Source organism: Pelophylax lessonae (genome assembly GCF_965119305.1).
Source record: "Pelophylax lessonae genome assembly, chromosome: 7".
NCBI lineage: Eukaryota > Metazoa > Chordata > Amphibia > Anura > Ranidae > Pelophylax > Pelophylax lessonae.
Window position 1 is genome coordinate 137,218,129 of NC_138774.1, and position 22,650 is coordinate 137,240,778.

Here is a 22,650-nt window from a genome sequence, read left to right on the forward strand (position 1 = left end):
AATGTAGTTTGTCTACAGTGTTGCATGAAGACGCAATTGCACAATGCTAAATAGCAAAACATGGCCTGGTCATAAGGGAAGTAAAACCTTTCCGGAGGTCAAGTGGTTAAATAAGGTATGTTAAATGACTACCTTTGAGATAACTATCACATAAGTTATTTTAAGGTAAAAATGAATGCTGAATATTTATCCTAATGAGTTTATCCCCTAGGGGAGGCATTTTATGGGCTTCTATATTTTTCTTTTTATTCTAGATGTGATCACTGTGACTGGATGTCATAGTGATTATTAGATGAGAATCCCGTTTTACCAGCTTCTGATTATCACTATACAAATAGCAATGCATATATACAGTATGTGGCCATGTGGAATAAGGCCCAGCTTTATGCTGTAACACATATGATTATGGCCAGTGAGAATGGGCTAAGCTTCGTACACATATTGCTTAGCCTGCATGTGATAATCTTGCAAATCTGGAACTTTCTGGTATTTTATTAATGTAGCTACATTCCCTGCTCCCCCCTCACACTTACTGGGCTCAGTGGGGAGAGCCAACACAGAGACACATGTCTCTGTTTACACAGTGTGAAGGCTGTGATTGAACACAGCCATCACGTGATCAGGCCAATCACAGCACCCATGGCCCAATCTGTGATGTGCTGTGATGTGCTGTGTCCAAAGGTCACAGCCATCACAGGATCTTGCTGCTATGCAGCCTTCCATTCTGAAAGAAGTACGGGTATGTCCACCCAGAATGGGTAAGCTCCCATCCAGATGTTTATGTACATTGGCTGGGTGGGAAGTGGTTAAAAGATAAAACTACATACAGTACATATTACAATATTCTTCCCAGGTTTTTTTTCCCCTTGCCTAACCTATTGTATATGTTGATGAACTCAAAGCAAAGAGAGTCCAGGACCTGGGAATGCACCTCCTTCAGTCAGTTAACAGGATGTTCCAAGTGTTTTGTCAAAACAAGAGATGCACAATGTAACTTCTAGTCCACACAGATTCTTTATTGCTTCAGTGAAGCCTCATAAGGTGAGAAATGCTCTGAGTTTCTGTTTTGGACCTCAGCAGAATTTTATTGCCCTCTGAGTGCTGAGCTAGAAGATGTAACAGAAGAAGGTGCAAGGACCTGATGAGGCTTGGGGCTACCCAGCCTCCAATATGCAGATAGCCAGGCCTAATAATCTTGGACTCTTTTGGACACAACTCCATGATCACCTACACTGCAGTCATTGTAAAGACAAGGGGGAAATATTTATTTTTTAGTTGTGTCCTTAAAGTGTAGCTAAACCCCAAAATCAAAAAATGTAATATATTGCAATTTACTAGTCTTTTTTAGTCTTACAATTTACTAGTCTTCTCTACAAGTACAGAAAAATATTAATAAAAAAAGAGAGAGATAAAAGTGTGACAACACACCCAGTCCCTCACCCAGCGCTCTATATACAATTCTATACTATTGTAAAGATGATTATCCCTTCTAAGAATATAAATACAATCTAAATTATGAAAGCTGCTACTATTAACACAAAATAATAATAAAATTTCATGTGTTATCTTACTCAATTACAGGCAATCTAACAATTGGAAAGACACACATTTAGCAGCACTATATAATGTTCTTCATATTGCAAGGGAAGATGATTTGAAAATGGCTATATAGTCCAATTCTTCCACCGATGTAAAGGATGCTGACAGCATGCGCCTCCACCACACCTCTCATGACTCCCCCCAAGCAATTCGCACTCACCGTAAATTTAACACACTGTGCCTTTAAATAATAGCATCCACCAGTCGCCACCCAAGCAGACTCGCCATTTCTATTTCCTGGCTCAAATCGACCTCAGGTTGTCACTTTATGGATAAGCGCCATATTCTTCTCAATTCGCTTACAATAATAAAAACTTTCAAGCATGTAAAAGCAAAGCATTTCACTTGCTATCTGTCAGCAACACAAAGACTGTGGTACCGCCGTACCTCCCTCACCGCTCATTCAGCTGTGCCGACCTTCCAGTGATCCCGGGTAGCGTGCACGGCGTCCAGGCGTCAGGTTGCTATGGTGACCATGTGATCATGCGCTGACGCGTTTCGTCGTCATGACTACAACAGAAGGCATAGTAACGCGGCACGGCCATCCGTATTTATCCTCCTCCTGACTGGACACTTAACCCCTTCAGCCACTGCTGCCACCAGCAAACAGTCCGAGGTCAAACATCTCTAACATTCCACAGCATCAACAGAGGAGTCAAATACTACAATCCACTTTACACAAAATATTTTTCAATATATAAAATATACGAACTATAATATAATATAATAATAACTATAAATATAATAAACTATAATAACTATAATAATATAATATAACTATAATATAGAAACATTGGTCCTTCCATTCATGTGGATGTTACTTTAACATCTACCACCTACCTGAACAAGTAGTGACTTGGCCTCCAAATTCTCCATATCTCAGTCCATCGAGCATTTATGAGATGTGCTGGTAAAAACAAGTCTAATCCATAGAGGCCCCACTTGACAGCTTAAGTGTCAGATATCACAGCATAACTTCAGAGGTCTAGTGGCATTGGTTAAGGGCTCTTTTGCCTGCAAATTGGTGACCTACTCAATATTAGGTGAGACATCATAATGCTAAGGCTGATCTGATATGCCTATATATAGTATATAATAATAAAAATTACCTTAGTTTTTCATCTTACTACATTATTCTATGAACCTTGAGTAATTTTCAGTTTGGTTATAATTAGATGCTTTCAGTTCCACTAAAAGTATTTTACTTCACCTCTTTTAAATAAAATATTTCTTACATTTTCATTTTTTGCCATACAAAATAAGAAGCGAAGAAAGCAAACAGTCTACTTTTAAGTAACTATGGCTAAATTCATATTATTAAATGATTTCTAGCTAAATGTCTTTTTGATATGAAATCACAAGGCAAAAATATTGTCATTCAAAAATGTTACAGCCTTCAATTTAAAAAAAATATATGTTTTGAATTAGAATCTCTGGTTGTAAAACCAATAAGAAATGGAAGAAAAGATGAAATTACAATTTGAACAGCATTGCAAGATGACATATGGTTTTGAATGATTAGCAGTTTAACATAAGCTTTTAAAAACTGTGCAGTAAAAATACCATCGACAAGACTCAGCATTCTATTTCAATGCAAATGTATTGCTTGCTACATTGTTCAAGCTTCCTCTCATAAACACGCAAATGATACTCTCTTGTGAACACAGAGGAAAAAAACTCATCACTATCAATGCAAAGAAAAAAAAAATCATTTTTAAAAGAAAACAATGAAAATTGTATAAACCAAAGTATAGTATCTGATTCAGTAGTAATATTTTGGAAGTGACTATTGTTTACAGCTTGTAAGTTTTGCATTACAAAATCAAAAACATACAAAAATACACATACATGATCAATGTTTATTATAATTTTACATAGTCAAACACTGCTTACAAACTTCAGCAATTACAGGATATAGTCCTGCAGGCAAATGCAATTTCAACTTAATGCAAAATTGGTTTTATCATAGTCAGCCATATGTTCATCTTAAATTTTATTTCTTTCTCAAATAAAAAGACCATAGTAATAGGATAATCCTAATCCCCACCCAGGTAAATCTGTCTCAGTGAAATGTATACCCACTGAGCATACAAATGTTTATTTAAATCACTATAGGCATTTTTTTTTTTCATTACCAGTTACCATAACTAAAAATTGTAACAAGTGAACTGAACTGTAATATTTATTCATAGGGCAATAGTTATTCAAACATAGTTTTTATTTTTCAAGGTAAAAAAAAAAAAACATTTCGCTAAGTATTAAAATTTAGGATTTAAGGTACATTGGTCACAAACTAACAAATTGCACTTTATATAAAATAAAATGTAAAATAAAAGTAACCAGAAGCATAATACATGTGTTTTATATAACCTTATGTAACCTCACAAAATGTAAAGCAGAATCCTAATCAGGACACCAATTATAAGTTAGAAAGGAGCTTCTGGGGTTCAGCAGGTTTGACCATCTGGATTGGTTGCCCCTCGATGACATAACCCCTTTGCATAAGTATTGGAATTCAGTCATCTTTGCACCCAAGGTATGCAGAGAATGTATAATGAGCTGCAATGTAATAAATTAAAAGTATTAGTAATAGAAAATATCTAGGGCCAAGGTTATAAATGCATTCTGGGGGAGTGGATACTTACAGATAATACCTCAGTTTGTTCAAATCACAATTGAATATGATTAACTGTAGGCACCATTACGCTCCCTGTGCTTGATTTGTTCTCTGTAAGCAAAGTAAAAACTGTGATGCTGGCTGTTGTTCATGTAATCTGCTTTTATTAGCATTCAGAAGATAACATTAGAGATCCATGATTTATACCTTTAAACTACAGCCTTCTGGCTGTTGCGGAACTACAGGTCCCATGAGACATTAACTCTAACATTCACAGACTTGACTAGGCATGATGGGAATTGTAGTTCCTGAACAACTGGAGGGTCATAGTTTGGAGACCCCTGGACTATAAACCATAGACATCAAGCATTGAGGCTTCAATAAAAAAAGGCTTATAATCAACATACAGTACAATAGGTATTCAGTAACTCACAAAAGTGAGTACACCCCTCAAATTTTTGTAAATATTTTATTATATCTTTTCATGTGACAATACTGAAGAAATTACATTTTGCTACAATGTAAAGTAGTGAGGGTACAGCTTGTATAACAGTGTAAATTTGCTGTCCCCTCAAAAAAACTCAACACACAGCCATTAATGTCTAAACCGCTGGCAACAAAAGTTAGTACACCTCTAAGTAAAAATGTCCAAATTGGGCCCAATTAGCCACCCCCCCCCCCGGTGTCATGTGACTCATTAGTGTTACAAGGTTTCAGGTGTGAATGGGAGCAGGTGTGTTAAATTTAGTGTTATCACTCTCACTCTCTCATCCTGGTCACTGGAAGTTCAACATGGCCCCTCATGGCAAAGAACTCTCTCTGAGGATCTGAGAAACATAATTGTTGCTCTACAGAAAGATGGCCTAGGCTATAGGAAGATTGTTAAGACCCAGAAATTGAGCTGCAGTATGGTTGCCAAGACCATACAGCGGTTTACCAGGACAGGTTCAACTCAGAACAGGCCTTGCCATGGTCGACCAAAGAAGTTAAGTGCATGTGCTCAGCGTCATATCCAGAGGTTGTCTTTGGGAAATAGATGTATGAGTGCTGCCAGAATTGCTGCAGAGGTTGAAGGGGTGGGGGAGTCAGACTGTCAGTGCTCAGACCATACGCTGCACACTGCATCAAATTGGTCTGCATGGCTGTCGTCCCAGAAGGAAGCCTCTTTGTTAAGATAATGCAAAAGGAAACAGTTATCTGAATTCAAGCAGACTAAGGACATGGATTACTGTAACCATGTCCTGTGGTCTGATGAGACCAAGATAAATTTATTTAGTTCAGATGGTGTCAAGCATGTGTGGCAGAAAACAGGTGAGGAGTACAAAGACAAGTTTGTCTTGCCTACAGTCAAGCATTGTGGTGGGAATGTCATGGTCTGGGGCTGCATAAGTGCTGCCGTCACTGGGGAGCTACAGTTCATTGAGGGAACCATGAATGAATGTACTGTGACATACTGAAGCAGAGCATGATCCCCTCCCTTCGGAGACTAGGCCACAGGGCAGTATTCCAAAATGATAATGACCACAAACACACCTCCAAGATGGCCACTGCCTTGCTAAAGAAGCTGAGGGTAAAGGGTAAAGGTGATGGACTGGCCAAGCATGTTTCAAGACCTAAACCCTATTGAGCATCTGTGGGGCATCCTCAAATGGAAGGTGGAGGAGCGCAAAGTCTCTAACATCCATCAGCTCCGTGATGTCATCATGGAGGGATGGAAGAGGACTCCAGTGTCAACCTGTGAAGCTCTGGTGAACTCCATGCCCAAGAGGGTTAAGGCAGTGCTGGAAAATAATCGTAGCCATGCAAAATATTGACACTTTGGGAGCAATTTGGACATTTCCACTTAGGGGTGCCCTCACTTGCCAGCAGTTTAGACATTAATGGCTGTGTGTTGAGTTATTTTGAGGGGACAGCAAACTTTCACTGTTATACAAGCTGTACACTCACTACTTTACATTGTAGCAAAGTGTAATTTCTTCAGTGTTGTCACATGAAAAGATAAAATAAACTATTTACAAAAATGTGAGGGGTGTACTCACTTTTGTGAGATAATGTACATATTTTGGATAATTCATGTAAGGCAACTTCTCCATAAACAAACAAAGATAGCAGACAAACCATAAGGGGAATTACAACCAGTCACAAGAACAAAAAAAAAACATGTATGTGAACTCAGAGAAGAGAAGCAGGTCTGACCTACTGTATGTAGGTGAAAGGGAAATAAAATATTCATGAGTAAAACAAAATAGATGGGGAGAAGGGCATAATAAAGAACATGTGACTAGATTAGGAAGTAGGAGGAAAGTGTAAGAGAGAGAATAAAGGGGTAAATTGTAACAGGGCACTGCTCTCAGCCATGTCATATAGGAGATATCCAGAAAGTGTGGACTAAGCTCTAAGTGAATATCCTACAGGTACAAGGTGAAGTTTAAAGAGTGCCTTGAAATGAACCAATATCATAGTAAAGGTGTCCACTGTCTCTCTCTCCTTACACAGCATCTGTACCATTTGATATATGGAGTCCACCTAAAACACTTACTCTGAAAGCAAGGAATGTTCTGTCCTGTGCCAGTGCCTGGAAAAAGCCAAGAGGTTTCAGAGTAGATCTCTTCCTGTAAGAGCCCAGGATCATGGAGAGAATATTATTTTAAGGTTTGTTGGAGATCTTATTATCTGTGGGTTTCTGATATATTTTCAGGATTTTATGCCAGAAAGGAGTAATGGAGGAACACGTAATCCAGATATGTGACATTGAGCCAGGTTATGGCAAGCATCTCAAATATATTTGTGATAGAAGGGTCCATCTTGTGAAGGTGTGTTCAGCAATGGTACTGTACCATTGAGATATAATTTTATAGTTGCATTTCTGTGATCTGGAGGAGATGGGCATGTTGTCTGTAAACAGTAATATTTTATGCCAGCCTAGATCCTGGGAGGCATTGTTAAAGTCTGGGTAGCAATTGATAAAAGATAGACACTTCATGTTCAGGTCTGTCTTTTTAAAAGGCCCTGGAGAGTAAATTAAGTGGTGTGATAGATACCAGGTAAGTGGTCAGTTGACAGTACACTATCCATTTACCGATATATATCCAGTTTTTTGGTTATTGCGGGTTAATGTCTTTTTTATGTTTCCCTAGTTGAACATTTATGGCTTCTGTCTAATTTTTTGTGGATGGTTTTTGTAGCAGCAGCCCTGTGTTCCTCCAAGCTTGGCCCTGAACAGCTAACATTGTTAGGCTGTGTACTATATTGTACATTGTGTTGGGGTGTGTGTGTTTCTTTCAAATTTTTGTGATATTGGACACAGACCAAAACACATTAAATGGGAACTTTCAGTGTGCCTGTGTTTTTTAAAGCTTGCCAGTCTAGGTGTTTGTGATGTAGATATTGTAGGTAAGGACTTATTCTGCACCTAAATTGCCAGAGGCTTGTACCCTGTGACTTTTGGCTAGGAATCTTCACACACCTTACAGACTTTTTTGGCTTTGCATTGGCCTGATTGATCTCCCTAGGCCAATTAGAGCTGGTCATCTAATGTTGACACTCCTCCTGGAGTGTTTTCCAAGATAATTTGAGGATGTGGCAACTAAACCCCTTGTCTGGTAGCACACCACTGCAAAGGTGACAGCTGTCAGGTGGGACATTTGTGGAGGGCCGATGGTGATGTGTTCAATTTCATATGGTTCCCTAGTGAGAATGGGATAATTTTCAGGGCAGAGTAGCTTGGTGTAGTGTTGTTTTACACAAGTACTATATCTAAGCTGTCATTTACACTCTTATGGGTCTCGTTATCTGGCTTAGCTTGTCAAACAACAAGAGGAATTGGCTTTTGGCTAGGTTTCACCACTTGTTTGGTGTTTTCTGTGACTGCCTAACCTCCATTTGTTGTTTGAATTTCATGGCTAAATGTAGTTTTCTTCTTTTTTAACTCTCTTCACACAGTTTCTCTTCAGGCAGCAAGGGCTGCTCAGCAGCAGGCCCAACCCCCTCCATAAGTTGAGCATCAGGCTCAGAGTCATGAGTCTCTACAATGTGTCTCTTTAAATACGGCCAGAGAGAGAGAGAGAGTCTAGTCTTTGATTGAGAGAGATATTCGCACATGTAGCCTAGCTAGCAATTGTACACAACGCATACCATTTTTACAAATGTTTGTTTCTATTGACCTGTTGAGGTTTACATGACAAGCCTTTTACACAGCTAATAAAGTCAGAAGTCATCTTGTTAAACCATTAGACCACTTTCCCCTGACAACGTATTGTCTATGCTAATAGCCCCTTAAAGTTGATCCACATTTGGGAGAATAGCACAAAAAACTGGAGAATCTAATGAATATTTACCTGTTAGCCCAAGCAAAGTGCTTCCTCCACTGTGATCTCTACCATCTTCAGGCTTTAATGCTAAGAGATGAAAGACCACACCTTAGCTTCCTAGGAACTGGGCTTCCTCCCTTCCACCACACCTGATTAATCAAACCATTAGGTCAATACTAAACTCTGACGCTGTGTGGATCGAATTGGACAGCATTCCCAACATAGATATATCCATGGAGATTGAAATAAAAAATGTCATCTTGTTTGCCAAGGAATTCACCTTACACATACCCTAAACATTTTTTGAGATTAAGTATTTGAATCTGGCTATGTAGACCAGCAATCTATCATGTTTGAGCAAGAATATTTGTAAAACAGACCTGTCGACGGCAGGGGTGGTAGAGCTGCTGTGGTGGACTATCCGACTGGTCCAATTTTTTGGAGCAGCAACAGGGAGTTGGCCCTGCTGCAGCCCTTGCTGTTTGATTTTTTAAAGACTGATTTGTTTTTATTTCTATTTTTTAAAAAATGTTTTATTTTTTTATATATATTAAAACTTCTGCACCAGAAAGTTACTAGTTTGTGTGTTTTTGATAGTTGTACAACATTGCCTGGCCTTGTAAGCATTTGCAGGACTGTGATAGCTCTAGCTGCAGGGGGCAAGCTTGCTTACATCATGTCGGGTTCACAAATCAGGTTTGGGCCACACAATTACACTTTGGTAATATATATCAGACAGGAGAAACATGTGTGTCAGAGATACAAAATGAGACAGACAGACGGGTTAAGCCCATGCCCCCCAGCTTAACAGCAGAGCCAGACCATTCACTAAGTGTGATAGGAATCTGTCGATGAAGCCAACAGGCTTCCTACCCAGTTGCCCTTTGCCAATCAAAATGCTTGTGTTCTTTGGGTTTGGGAAGGATAATTCATTCTCAGTTAGAACAAAGACTTGATGAACCTTGGCGATGTTCTAATTCACTCTAAATTGGTGACAGGAAACTCAATGTAGCTGTAAGGAGTAAAGTTTCCCTTCCGGCCCCAAGTAGGTGTAACAACATGCTTGAAAATTGTGGAAGCAGCATGTGGCCCAACTATATTGCTAATTTTGCCATTATGTCAAGTCTATGTTATTGAGCCAGAAACCAGAAGTCCAATGATTTGCAAGCTGCTCTTGGAAGGACAAGCAGTTACAGATAAAACTAGTTTTGTGCAAGGTCAAAATAAAGTGGAGATCCAATGTTGCGCTTAGTCTATCTGCTCAACACAGTACTTGTATATCCATGCTCATCCACATGTCGGTGTTCTGGTCACAGAAGGTGAGAGTGTCTGATGGGAGTGCTGGGACAAGCTACTGTTCTCCTGTGGATGTTCGTTCCATAGTGCATGCATACCTGCCCTGAATCTGGCCGAAAATTAACATATACTCTTAAGACATGGGGTAACATGTTACATGTTGCCAAAAAAGACCTTCGCCTTTAACAAGTTAGTAACACAAAAGAAAGACAACTTACAAAACATTGCCAAATATCCAACCTTCTCTGTCTTCGCATTTCATGCCAGGATGACCTTTTTGCCATTACTACTTTGTTGAAAAGAAGGTGATTTGGCCATTTATACACCTCCTTTGGTGTTGGAAAAATGAGGAAGCACAGGGGGCATATTTAGACAGCATTGTCATGTAAGGAGAGGAGAGTGTTAGATGCCCTACTCATATCCAAAAGAAGGAACAATGAAAAGGCAAAATACAGGGAACACTACCTAAACCTGTTTTCAGCATTCAGGTTTTTTAAGAAAAAGATTCAGCTCAAAAGCGTCTAAATTCCTTGATGAAATTTGACTGCAAAATGTTGAGCAGATAATTCTCAACTGCTACATTGGCTAGTGATCTTTGTTAAAAGTGTCCCCAACAAAACTATTTGCAGGGCAGACCACCTGTAGAAAATGGAAACCAAACCCAACACAGAAGCAATTCCTGTCATCACCACTCTGAATCAGTTGTCTGCTCTATGGGAAATTACTTTTGTGGCAATTAGAAGGGTCACTTTTTATGATTTCCTTATGTGAGGATTGGGATTAGCAAGTATAAATGGAAACACTTGTTTGTTGTCAGAAAAGCAAACAAATGAAAAAAATATACAAACAGTAAGAAAAAAAACACACAACATCATTTGGGACATGGGGGCTGCTGCTGGTGAAGGTGTGAGGGGACAGAAGATTGGGTAGGGATCTGAAAGGGTTGTGTTGTGGGGGCAGACAACGTGGGGTGATGGATGGTGATAAAGGGCTGTGTTTGGAGGGCTTGTGTTGGTAGGGCATATTGAGAGGCTTGGAAGGAGTGGTGAGAGGGGGCCTAAGCAAGGAGGTTTTGGAAGGAGGGGTGGTGAGAGGGGGCAGGGTAAGGTGGGTTTGGAACGAGGGGTGGTGAGAGGGGGCCTGGGTAAGGTGGGTCTGGAATGAGGGCTGGGGAGGGGGGCCTGGGCAAGGTGAGTTTGTGGAGGGTCCTGCTGGGTTGTACATGTGTGGGAAGGAGTGCCAGAAGTTTGAGTCGGGTAAATTTGGAGTGTGGTGGGGAAGGGACCATGACGCCATGTGACGACAGAAGGGGGCAGTGCCACTGGGTGACATAGACAGGTGGCCTTGCCCCTTGCCTATAAAAGAGCTGTTAAAGCTCAAAAGCGGCATATGGCAGGTAGCCTCAGAAGAGGCAAAACATTATTGAACTTCTTTCAAGTTATTGGGTCTGGCAAGCATCGCGATCGACAATAGATTTACATCAAGGGACACTATTTTTTTTTTTAATTTATTTTTAATAAAGAACTGTGTTTTGTGTTTTTTCCTTTTTTATACTTTTTTGGTGAATGGGTAGTGGTACAATGTACCCAATACCCATTCACATGGGGGGGGGGCGATATGTGGGTGCTCCCTTGTTAAAGACCCCCACAACCACAGCCCAGGGTTGTCGGAAAGAGGCTCTTGTCCCCATCAACATGGGGACAAGGTGCTTTGAGGGGCACCTCAAAGCACCCTCCTCTTTTTGAGGGCAAGTGGCCTGGTATGGTTCAGAAAGGGGGGGGGGCGCTCGCTCGTCCCCCCCTTGCCTTGTGTTGGCCTGCCAGGTTATGCTTGGAAAACAGTCTGATATGGATTTTGGGGGGGGACCCCACACCAGTTTTTTATTAAAAATTCCCTTTAAAATTAATACCAGACCCAAAGGTTTTTTTTATCTGTATTGCTGGGAGCCAACAATACATGACAGCCACAAGCAAGTTACAATGATATTTTTTCCTTTAGAAATGTCAGTATTGCTGCAGCTGGCTTCATACATCGTACAGATGCGCTACTTTTCATTTTTATTGTTTCACTTTAAGCATCATGAAAATCACTGCTCCTGTAAAAACGATAGTTTTAACCACTTAAGCCCCGGAATATTTTACCCCCTTCCTAACCAGGGCCTATTTTGCGATTCGGCACTGCGTGACTTTAACGGACAATTGCGCAGTCGTGTGACGCTGTACCTAAACGAATTTGACGTCTTTTTTCTCCCACAAACAGAGCTTTCTTTTGGGGGTATTTGATCACCTGTGCGATTTTTTGATCATGCGCTATAAACAAAAAAAGAGCGTAAATTTTGAAAAAATAACAATATTTTTCACATTTTTTTTTATATGAAATTCCCCCCCAAAAAGATGTAAAAATCAAATGTTTTTAACATTTTCGGCCAATTTGTTTTATGCTACATATGTTTGGTAAAAAAAATACGCAAAAAGCGTATTTTGATTGGTTTGCGCAAAAGTTATCGCGTTTACTAACAAAGTGAAAGATTTTTGTAATTTTTGTTGTTTTTTTTTTTTAACGAGTAATGGAGGCGATCTGCGATTTTTTTGCGGTACTGCAACATTGCGGCGGACAGATCGGACCCTTGACTGACATTTTTGACACTTTTGGGGTTACCAGTGACATTACTGCAGTAATCAGTGCTATACATATGCACTGTCAGGGCCGGAGTGGGACTCATTTTCAGCCCTGGAGTTTCATGCCTTAGACCGGCCCACTTAAGTTCACGACTGACTATATTAAAATAATAATATTAAAACCTCTGAATATAAGTTTGCAATGGCGCACTGTTCTCTACAGCCTTGTAATTCATTCAGGGAGTGAGAGAAGGAGGGGTGAAAGAAAGAGGGAAGGAGAGAGAGAGAGGGAAGTGTGATACATACAGAGTACAGGGTTTAGCAGCTTATTATGCACAAAGTGCAGAGTTTTGGGGGCGTTATGTACAGAATGCAGAGTTGAGAAATGTATTACACATAAAGTGCAAGTTTGAGCAGTGCATTGTGAACAGTGCAGAGTTGAGGAATGTGCTACGTACAAAGTGCAGAATTCAGCGGTGCGCTATGTACAGATTGCAGGGTTGAGGAGTGCACTACCTACAGAGTGCAGAGTTGAGGAGTGGGAGTGTGCTTTGTACAGAGTTGAGGAGTGCACTAAGCACAGAGTGCAGAGTTCAGGAGTGTGCTTTGTATATAGTGTGCAGTGTACAGAGTTCAGGGTTCCGGAGTGCATTGAATTTTCAGTACAGGGTTCAGAATTGTGCTAGATAAAGAATGCAGGGTTCAGAATTGTGCTATATACAGAGTGCAGGGTTCAGGAGTATGCTATATGCAGAGCCCAGGAGTACGTTACATTCAGAGTGCAGATTCAGGAGTGCACTGAATACAAAGTGCAGGGTTCCGGATTGTGCTCCGTACAGAGTGCACTACGTGCAGAGAGCAGTGTTTAGGAGTACATTGCATTCAGAGTGCGAGGTTCAGGATTGCACTACGTACAGAAGGCAGGGTTCAGGAGAGCGCTATGTACAGAGTGCAGGGTTCAAGATCGCACTACCCACAGAGGGCAGGGTTCAGGAGTGTGCTATGTGATGAGTGCACGGCGCAGGACTGCACTATCTACAGGGTTCAGGAGTGCACTACGTATAAAGTGCACGGTTCAAGATCGCACTACCTACAGAGGGTAAGGTTCAGGAGTAAGCTACATATAGAATGCACAGTTCAGGATTGCACTACCTACAGAGGGTAGGGTTCAGGAGTGTGCTATGTGTAGAGTGCATGGCTCAGGATTGCACTACCTACAGGGTTCAGAATTGCACTACGTACAGAGTTCACGGTTCAGGATCGCACTACCTACAGAGGTCAGGGTTCAGGATCGCACTACCTACAGAGGTCAGGGTTAAGGATCGCACTACCTACAGAGGTCAGGGTTAAGGATCGCACTACCTACAGAGGTCAGGGTTAAGGATCGCACTACCTACAGAGGTCAGGGTTCAGGATCGCACTACCTACAGATGTCAGGGTTCAGGAGTGCAGTACTTGCCAAAACGCATGTAAAAAAACAGTCCTTTGGGGTGGTAAATCTCTTCCTCACCTAGACACTTCCGTGCCCACAGAAGTATCGCGGTGAGGAGATTTATCGTCCCCAAGGACTGTTTTTTTACATGCGTTTTGGCAAGTACTGCAAATGTAAGTGTTTTTAATATTTTTAAATACCTCATTTTTAAGACCAACTATGCTAAAAGCCTATTCTTTCATACCTTGCATACTCATTCCCCAGCGGAGTGTTTTTCAGCGGAAGAGGAGCATACATCTTGAGTGGAACCACACCTGACTATAAACAAACATACAAAAGGCACAATATAACCTGTAATGGGTTAAAATTTCATTGCACATGGAGGCTTTGTAAGGGCTTCCTGACACACAGTTGCTGATCTACAGATGGCCGTTCTATTTCTCACACATTATATTTATTGATTTTGCATATTAAGGATATTATAGTATGTTTTCTGTTTCACTATTATACATGCTTTTTGGAAGATTATTTAGGATCTTGAGTATATACATATATATGTGTATGTAGGTTAGCACTGTCACTTCACTGCAAAGTGATATATAATATTGTTCTTTATGTTATTTCTGAAAAATTGCCAGGTTTGTGTTGGACAGCTTATGCTATGTACAGAGGGCAGGTGTGCATATCTCACAGGTCAACCCCCCCCCCCCCAGTACAGAGCTCTGTCCAAAATTTCTGCCCCCTCCCTCCCATTACAGATCTTTTCTCTCCTCCCTGCCCAGTGCAGTACAGGGCTCCCCTCCCTGTCCTCTGCCCCACAGAAAAGAATAGACTGTAACTTACAGGTCAGGTCAGGCTGATGCCATGGGCTTCTTGTGATACTGTAGGCTCGAGGCAAGAGCGATGTGCCCCGCCCCCTTCTCGTCGTGCCACGCCCCCTGCTCATCCTGCCACGCCCCCTCCTCTGTTGAATATGCAGGAAGAGCAGGGAGGGTTTTGAGCGTGCTGCCGAGATTGTTGTCACTTATAAAACACAGAAGCTGGGCTTCTGTGATTATAAGTGACTGTAGTAGGCGGCAATGCAAGGAGGCAGCGCCAAAGGTCCTGGCTGAAAAAAAAGCCATTATTCCTGCATTAAAAAAAGCTGCTAGCTGTCCCTGGGTGCCGCCTTCTCCTCCTTCGCTCCTCCCACCGGCAGTCCCCGCCCCTGTTGGCCGCACAGTGAAGATGCAGGGAGGAGGTGGGTGGAGCCACATGCCACACATTCCAATAGATGCAGAGGAGGACGAGGAAGATCCTCCTTCGCCGTGCATTCTGGGTCCTCTTCTCTGCACGTCACTGGTTGTTAGACGCCAGGCGGCTGGCCATCTTAGCAACCAGTCTAGTGCACGCTACAGGTGCTGCTGCGGTGTCCTGGGGGATCAGATCGGGGAAATTGCCACCCTGCGTGAGGCCCCCCAGGCAACTTGGTCAGTCCGCCCCTGGCCATGACAACGGCCCTAGTGGCCAAAAAAACTGACCAGCCCACCGGGAATTCTCCCGGTGCTCCCGATTAGCCAATCCGGGCCTGTGCACTGTTACTGTAAAAATGACACTAGCAGTGAAGGAGTTAACTGTATTGGAGAGGGAGGGGTTAAGTGTGTCCTAGGGGCGTGTTTCTAACTGTGATTGGCTGTGGCTACTAGTGTAAGAACAGAGATCAACGGTCCTACATAGTAGAACTGTCTGATCTCCATTCTTACACAGGGAAGAATGACAGGCGGCTTTGTTTACATCAGCCGCCTGGCTTTCTTCCGGTGTAACGGACGAACGCGAGTGCCCGGCGGACATCGGGTCCGCCGGGCACACGCACGGGGGAGTCACGGCTACAAATTGGTGTCAATTTTACACTGATCATGCATTTGAATTCAATATATATTTTAGAGATTTATGAAAATTAATTATTCAAGCATGGGATTACTTAATATTCTAAGTATACTTGTGCTCAGCTCAATGGTTTAGTGGTTAGCGCTCCTATCTATTAACACTGAAACCATTGGTTCAAATACCAGGTATGCCATCATCCACTTAAATTTTAGTCAGCTGTGAATGCTAAAACTTGGCAAATGCCTAATTGCCACTGACATATCTGCATGTATGTTTACCTAATATACATGTTCATGTGCATGCAATTGTATGTGATTTAGCCAAGGTATTACTATAGGGCAAAATAATAATCACACACACTAGCAAACACGCAGGGTGTTAGCATGGATAGGACTAGAACTCATGACCTAGCAGTCTTTGCCCATGAACATAGACCACTACACCAATGGGATGAGTACAATAAGACATGCCTAAAAGTTAAGGATGAATAAATGAATGACTGTTAATTATTAGAGAACTCTGTAGTCTGCTAATAGAAAATCTAAAAGTTAAAACACATAACAAATACATAACTGTGCATGAAAAATAAATGTAACCTTACAGAATAGCTGACATTGCTCTGTAATAATCATTCACGAAAGCATTTGTTAGCAAAACTATTCACAATACTTTTATTCAAAACACATAGCCGCACACGAGATGGAACACATCTCATATAACAATGGTTTATTGGCATACATATACAGGAATAATCATAGCTGAATAGGAATTGCTGGTTATGAAAACGTGACCGTGATTCACGTGAAGTGAAAATGTCCAAATTGGGGCCAACGTGTCAATATTTTGTGTGGCCACCATTATTTTCCAGCACTGCCTTAACCCTCTTGGGCATGGAGTTCACCAGAGCTTCAAAGGTTGCCACTGGAGTCCTCTTCCACTCCTCCATGACAACATCACAGAGCTGGTGGATGTTAGAGACCTTGCGCTCCTCCACCTTTCTGTTTGCGGATGCCCCACAGATGCTCAATAGGGTTTAGGTCTGGAGACATGCTTGGCCAGTCCAACACCTTTTACCCTCAGCTTCTTTAGCAAGGTAGTGGTAATTTTGGAGGTGTGTTTGGGGTCATTAGCATGTTGGAATACTTCCCTGCGGCCCACTCTCCGAAGGGAGGGAAATCATGCTCTGCTTCAGTATGTCACAGTACATGTTGGCATTCATGGTTCCCTTCAAGGAACTGTAGCTCCCCAGTGCCCACAGCACTCATGCAGCCCCAGACCATGACACTCCCACCACCATGTTAAACTGTAGGCAAGACACACTTGTCTTTGTACTCCTCACCTGATTGCCGCCACACGCCATTGACACCATCTGAACCAAATAAGTTTATCTTGGTCTCATCAGACCACAGGACATGGCTCCAGTAATCCATGTCCTTAGTCTTCTTGTCTACACACCTGCTCCCCATTCACACCTGAGACCTTGTAACACTAACGAGTCACATGGCACCGGTGAGGGAAAATGGGTAATTGGGCCCAATTTGGACATTTTCAGTTAGGGGGTGTACTCACTTTTGTTGCCAGCAGTTTAGACATTAATGGCTGTGCATTGAGTTATTTTGAGGGGACAGCATATCTACACTGTTATACAAGCTATACACTCAATACTTTACATTGTAGCAAAGTGTAATTTCTTCAGTGTTGTCAGGTGAAAAGATATAATAAAATATTTACAAAAATGTGAGGGGTGTACTCAATTTATATATATATATATATATATATATATATATATATATATATATATATATATATATATATATATATATATATATATATATATATATAGTACAGGATGCCAGGGCTGGGTCCTGGAAGGATGCTATATTTCACCTCTGCTTGGACTGTAGTATCTTTAAGAAAACAACAGGGTTAACTCCCTGGTCAGAGTAAGTGGGCTTAAAAAAAAGACAGGAAGTTGTAGGTGTGGTGTGGAGGATTATAGAGGAGACTGTGGATGGTGGACTTGTTTACTAGGGATAATCGAACTTTTGAAAAGTTCGGTTTGGATTCCAGATCCCCATTGAAATCAATGGGACCCGAACTTCTGGAATAAAAAAACACCATTTTGAAGCCCTAAAACCTAAAAAATGCCCCTAAAATGTGCCTAGGGTTCTGGTTCATGCCCCAGGGACTATGAATCAGGCAAAAAAAAGTTCTTAAAATTTGTAGTTTTTGATAGAGAGACAATTATTGAAAAAAAATGAGATTTCTTTGGATTTAGTGTCTGGGGGGTCTAAAAAGTGTACCTGTGAATAGTGATGTCGCGAACATAAAATTCGCCGTTCGCGAACGGCGAACGCGAACATCGGCGAATGTTCGCGAACCGGCGAACATTGCGAACTTAGACTTTAATAGGCAGGCGAATTTTAAAACCCACAGGGACTGGAATTTTAAAACCCACAGTAATGGAAAAGTTGTTTCAAGGGGACAAACACCTGGACTGTGGCATGTCGGAGGGGGATCCATGGCAAAACTCCCATGGAAAATTACGTAGTTGACGCAGAGTCGGGTTTTATTCCATAAAGGGCATAAATCACCTAACATTCCTAAATTGTTTGGAATAACGTGTTTTAACCACTTTACAACCGGAGGATTTTGCTGTCTTCTGTCCAGGCCACTTTTTGCGATTCGGCGCTGTGCGACTTCAACTGACAATTGCGCGGTCGTGCGACGCCGTACCCAAACGAAATTTACGTCCTTTTTTTCCCACAAACAGAGCTTTCTTTTGGTGGTATTTGATCACCTGTGCGATTTTTACTTTTTGCGCTATAAACAAAAAAAGAGCGTTTATTTTGAAAAAATAACAATATTTTTCACATTTTTTTATATGAAATTCCCCCCAAAAAAGATGTAAAAACCAATTTTTTTAAAAGTTTTTGGCCAATTTGTTTTATGCTACATATGTTTGGTAAAAAAAATCGCAATAAGCGTATTTTGATTGGTTTGCGCAAAAGTTATTGCGTTTACTAACAAAGGGAAAGATTTCTGTCATTTTTGGTGTTTTTTTTTTAACGCGTAATGGCGGCGATCTGCGATTTTTTTTGCGGGACTGCGACATTGCGGCGGACAGACCGGACCCCTGACTGACATTTTTGACACTTTTGGGGGTACCAGTGACATTACTGCAGTAATCAGTGCTGTATATATGCACTGTTACTGTAAAAATGACACTGGCAGGGAAGGGGTTAATTTTATTGGAGAGGGAGGGGTTAATGTATGCCTGGTGCTTACTGACGTGTAGGGGGGAGGTGACTATGTGATTCATGGACAGATCGGATGTCCAGCTATGCTGAACAGTCCGATCTGTCACTCCCTGTCACTATGGAGATCCACCCGCTGTGTTTACACACAGCGGGCGGATCTCCAGACTCGATCCCCGACGATCGGGTAAGAGCAGCGGCGATCGCCGCTGCTCCTCCCCTGGCCCGACTCCCGCTGTGAATGAAAACAGCGGGAGCGAGCCTCCGGCGGCGCGCAAGCGCCGCCCAGAAGGGGAGGAGTCCAGTCACGTTAATACTACGTGACTGGATGGGAACGAGCCACTCTGCCGCAGTAGTATTACTGTGAGCGGTACTAGAGTGGTTAAAACATCCAGTGTGTGTATACGATCAGGTATGATGTTGTATCGATCAGGTAGTGTAAGGGTTACGCCCGCTTCACAGTGACAGACCAAACTCCCCGTTTAACGCACCGCAAACAACCACAAACAGACCAGAACCGACCAAAATGGGACAGGAACTGGGCTTTAAGGGTTAGGGTTAGGTTTAGTGTTAGGGGCTAGGGTTAGGGTTACGGTGAGATACTTAGGGTTAGAGTTAGTAACCCTACCCCTACGCCTCTAACCCTAACCGTCTAATCCTAAGCACTAAAAATAACCCTAACCCTAGCCCTAGCCCTAACCCTAACCCTAGCCCTAACCCTAATTCTAATTTTTTTTCTGTTTCTGGACATGCTACAGAGCTGAAACTTCACAGGTACACTTTTTAGACGCCCAGACACTGAATCACAAAAAAAAGTTCTTAAAAATTGTAATTTTTTGTTAGAGAGCCAATTATTGGAAAAATTAAAAAAAAATAAAAATAAAAAATGTCTTTGGATTTGGCATCTGGGGGGTCTAAAAAGTGTACCTGTGAAGTTTCAGCTCTGTAGCATGTCCAGAACAAGAAAAAAATACGAATTAGGGTTAGGGCTAGGGTTAGGCTTAGGGCTAGGGTTAGGGCTAGGGTTAGGGCTAGGGTTAGGTTTAGGGTTAGGGTTATTTTTATGGCTAGGCTTAGAGGGTTAGGGTTAAGGTTAGAGGGTTAGGGTTATGGTTAGAGGGTTAGGGTTAGGTTTAGTGTTAGGGGCTAGGGTTAGGGTTACGGTGAGATACTTAGGGTTAGAGTTAGTAGCCCTACCCCTACCCCTCTAATTCTAACCCTCTAACCCTAAGCACTAAAAATAACCCTAACCTTAGCCCTGACCCTAACCCTAGCCCTAACCCTAACCCTAACCCTAACCCTAACCCTAGCCCTAACCCTAATTCTATTTTTATTCTGGTTCTGGACATGCTACAGAGCTGAAACTTCACAGGTACACTTTTTAGACCCCCCCCCCCCCCAGACACTAAGTCACACAAAAAAAAAGTTATTAAAAACTGTCCTTTTTGATAGAGAGCCAATGATTGGAAAAATTAAAAAAAAAATAAAAATAAAAAAAATCTTTGGATTTAGCATCTGGGGGGGGGGGGTCTAAAAAGTGTACCTGTGAAGTTTCAGCTCTGTAGCATGTCCGGAACCAGAAAAAATTACGAATTAGGGTTAGGCTTAGGGCTAGGGTTAGGGTTAGGGCTAGGGTTAGGGTTAGGGCTAGGGTTATTTTTATGGCTAGGCTTAGAGGGTTAGGGTTAAGGTTAGAGGGTTAGGGTTATGGTTAGAGGGTTAGAGTTAGGTTTAGTGTTAGGGGCTAGGGTTAGGGTTACGGTGAGATACTTAGGGTTAGAGTTAGTAGCCCTACCCCTACCCCTCTAACTCTAACCCTCTAACCCTAAGCACTAAAAATAACCCTAACCTTAGCCCTGACCCTAACCCTAGCCCTAACCCTAACCCTAACCCTAGCCCTAACCCTAATTCTATTTTTTTTTCTGGTTCTGGACATGCTACAGAGCTGAAACTTCACAGGTACACTTTTTAGACCCCCCCCCCCCAGACAATAAATCCAAAGAATTTTTTTTTTTTTTTTTTAAGTTTTCCAATAATTGGCTCTCTATCAAAAATGACAATTTTTAAGAACTTTTTTTGGGTGATTTAGTGTCTAGGGGGTCTAAAAAGTGTACCTGTGAAGTTTCAGCTCTGTAGCATGTCCAGAACCAGAAAAAAAGATCATTTTCAGTAGAGCAGGGATGGTGGGAACCCCTTTTACACCTATATGATCTTTTTTTTCTGGTTCTGGACATGCTACAGAGCTGAAACTTCACAGGTACGCTTTTTAGACCCCCAGATAATAAATACAAAGAATTTTTTTTTTTAAGTTGTTTTTTTTAATTTTTCCAATAATTGGCTCTCTATCAAAAATGACAATTTTTAAGAACTTTTTTGTGTGATTTAGTGTCTAGGGGGTCTAAAAAGTGTACCTGTGAAGAGTGTACCTGTGAAGTTTCAGCTCTGTAGCATGTCCAGAACCAGAAAAAAGATCATTTTTCAGTAGAGCAGGGATGGTGGGAACCCCTTTTACACCTATATGATCTTTTTTTTCTGGTTCTGGACATGCTACAGAGCTGAAACTTCACAGGTACGCTTTTTAGACCCCCCCAGACACTAATCCAAAAAAAGTCATGCCTGCCACCGTATATATCAGTGGTGGGTGGGCAGTGGCACTGCAGTGGGCACAGTACACTCTGTGGACCTGACAGTCACTGGCACCCAGGCAACTGCAATTATAAAAAAATATAGATATTTTTACTTTGCAAGCTGCTGTGCCACCGTATATATATCAGTGGTGGGTGGGCACGCAGTGGCACTACAGTGGGCACAGTACACTCTGTGGACCTGACAGTCACTGGCAGCCCAGGCAACTGCAATAATAAAAAATATATTTTTTTTTTTCAATTTGCAACAAGATGCTGTGCCACCGTATATATATCAGTGGTGGGCAGTGCACTGTAGTGGGTACAGTCCACTCTGTGGACCTGACACAGCACTCACTGCAATTATGACAGAGGAAAAAAAAAATATTTTTTAAAATGCAAGGTACTGTGCCTGTGCCACCCGAAATGAGTGTGGTGTGCACACAGTACAGTCTGTGGTGGGTCTGTGGCCTCTCACACACAGCGGGCAGGCAACTGCAGTGTACAATATATATATATATATATATATATATATATATATATAAAAAAAGAAAAAACTCAATTACCAGCCCTTAAAATATATATATATATATATATATATATATATATATATATATATATATATATATATATATATATATATAAATAAAAAAATCCTCAATTACCAGCCCTTAAAAGGGCTTTTGGGGACACTAGATATATATATATATATATATATAAAAAATTACACAAATACCAGCCCTTAGAAGGGCTTTTTGGGGTGCTGTCAGGATGCTGTCCTTACAGCAGTAGTGGACCAAGAACACTAACTAGCAAGACCAGGAACACTGACTAACAACTGTCCCTAGCTATTAACAGCAGCAGCAGCAGCAGCTCTCCCTGCTCTCACTAACACACACTGCTTCAGAATGATCTAAGATGGATGCTGCCCTTGCTTATTTAAGGAGGTGGGAGGGTGTGGGAGGGAGGTATGCTGATTGGCTGGAAATGTGCCTGCTGACTGTGAAGTTCAGGGTCAAAGTTTGCCTCAA